Source organism: Octopus bimaculoides, chromosome 5 (genome assembly GCF_001194135.2).
Source record: "Octopus bimaculoides isolate UCB-OBI-ISO-001 chromosome 5, ASM119413v2, whole genome shotgun sequence".
NCBI lineage: Eukaryota > Metazoa > Mollusca > Cephalopoda > Octopoda > Octopodidae > Octopus > Octopus bimaculoides.
The window spans coordinates 8,437,941-8,440,315 of NC_068985.1; the positions used below are offsets into that span (position 1 = coordinate 8,437,941).

General features: G+C 33.4%; 1 long non-coding RNA gene across 1 annotated transcript in view; it reads right to left on the reverse strand.

The window, feature by feature from the left end:
• Positions 1-2,375, reverse strand: part of LOC106877071 (uncharacterized) — a 44,688-nt gene that overhangs the window by 15,022 nt on the left and 27,291 nt on the right. Inside the window, exon 2 of the long non-coding RNA XR_001410330.2 lies at positions 811-925. This is a non-coding gene — a long non-coding RNA (uncharacterized LOC106877071). The remainder of the gene's footprint in view (positions 1-810; positions 926-2,375) is intronic.

The window sequence follows — 2,375 nt, forward strand, 5'->3', positions numbered from 1 at the left end:
TGAGGAGGCATGATTTTTGTCTGAAGTCTTTCAGTATGATGTCTGGCCTATTTGCGTCTATCTTTCTGTCAGTTTGAATGGTGAAGTTCCAGAGGATTGCAATGTGATCATTTTCAAGTACTGGGGGTGGTTTGTGTTCCCACCAGTTTTTATCATGGGGCAAGTCCAGGTTTTTGCATATTACCCAGTGAATATATTGTGCAGCTCTATCATGCCTGTTATTATTATTATTATTACTATTGTTGTTGTTGTTGTTGTTGCTGTTGTTGCTGTTGTGAGAGCAGTGAATGTCATCAAAGTGACACTGGGGTACAGATATACGAAGCCCAGTATACCCATCATGACCACACGTCTGATAAGGGTATATCAGGCACATACACCCCAAGCTTATGTGCCTGACATAGTGATCACATATCATGATAAAGAGCATATGGCTCTGCAGGTAGGGCCCAGTAAGAATATTCTTCAGGTCGAGTAGCCCATTTCGCTCAAAAATTCCCTGAATAAGGGTTATTTGAGGATGATGAACGAAGCACCTATGTTTCGAGGGGTGAATTATTCAGACCCTAAAGCATCCCTCTCAGCACAAGGTTATGAAGACTCTGCACTACTCCTGCTCGTGATCAGTGACGCACATATCCACCAAGGGACTAGTTAAGGTCAAACAACTGACAAGCAAATATGTGGTATTGAGCAGAATAAATACGTGTTGTAGTACATCTTTCACACCAAGACAAAAGATGTAACATACTACAGTCAAGATTAGAAGCCATGAGAGCTTAGTAGTAGTAGTAGTAGTAGTATATTTACCTGTCGTGAATGCGACCAAGCTGATTATTACGGCAACAATATTGATTATTTTTGCTGACGGATACATACTCCTTTCTTTTGGATGTTTCTTAATAAATCTGATCAATGGAGGTTCCTAGAAAAAGAAAAGAAATAAAATGAAGAATGCAACGAATTAGTTGTCTCTGGCACTTTTTCCCCAAATTATAAACAAAAATAATTCAATGAAAATTGTTCCATAAAGAATGGTATCGAAGTTGGACACAAAGACAAGCATTCTTTGAGAAGAGGAATAGTCAAATTTAATCAAATCCAATATTTGACTTCTCTCCCGCCTATTAATTTATTTCATCGATTCTGAGACAACGAAAGTCAATACAGACGTCATCAGGATCTTAGACCCTTGCATTTTATAATTCAGATATATCCGCTGAAAATTTCATTATCCGGGACTAGCAGTTCTATACACCAATCTATATTTTGTTGAGGAATATCATGCTTAAAACTATTTTTCATTGAGTTATGTCAAATTTATTGAAACAACATGACTTGCAAAAAACAACCATTCTATTTTTTGGTCGTTATTTAACATTACTGGTCTAATCCCTGATTTTAATTTCGTAGTGAAAAGGTTAAGTAAAAAAAATAAAAACTTCAAGAAATAGCCTTGGAGAAAAATAAAAAGTAAAAGTAGAAACATAACATAAAAAAAGAAAAAATGTAAAATTATAAAAAAATAATGCAGGTATTATTGGTTAGGCAGACTTTATAAGCTGCCTTGTGTCTCCAAGAAATCTGCAGGCTCTGAGCATATTGTATGATTTTCTTATATAGAACAAACCACATGCCTAGAGCCCAAATATTGCATGGAGAGACGAGGCAATAATAAAAATTTACATAACCACGTATCTAAATGGCAAGAAACTATTATTTTAATATATATATATATATGTATACACAAATCGTTTTAACTACTTTCTAAGCCAAAAGATTGCAAGTTACAACATTAAATATCAACAATTCACGTGTACAAATCTACAAATCAGAGCAATAAGCTAAGAGTGCGCGGTTTCTCCGAAAATTTCTTAAAGACAGTCCTAAACCTGAGACATTGAAATACTTGGTAAAAGTACAAACCACTGTCCTGTAGGATTAAATACTATAACATGCATTGTACTTTGTTTTGGCGTTAAAAGAAAATATACACACTCACCAACACACACACACACACACACACACACACATATATATCAAACCATGCTTCAAGGAAATTATACTAACCTATTCCTTTATACATATACATACATTATATATATATATAATGTATGCCTAAAAAAACTGATGAAAATTTAAAAGTTAAAAACCTTACGACACAATGAAGTAGAGAAATTTGAAAAGACAACACGAAACCGGTTATTTCTCAAAATACAATGTTTATATATACCAAAAAGATTTTCTAACATTTTTCTAACATTTTTCTGGCATAATTTAAATATATACTTTAACCATGTAACACAAGCCTTCTGTAGTTTTTTCACTCTTATTATCTTTTATATATATATATATATATATATATATATATATAT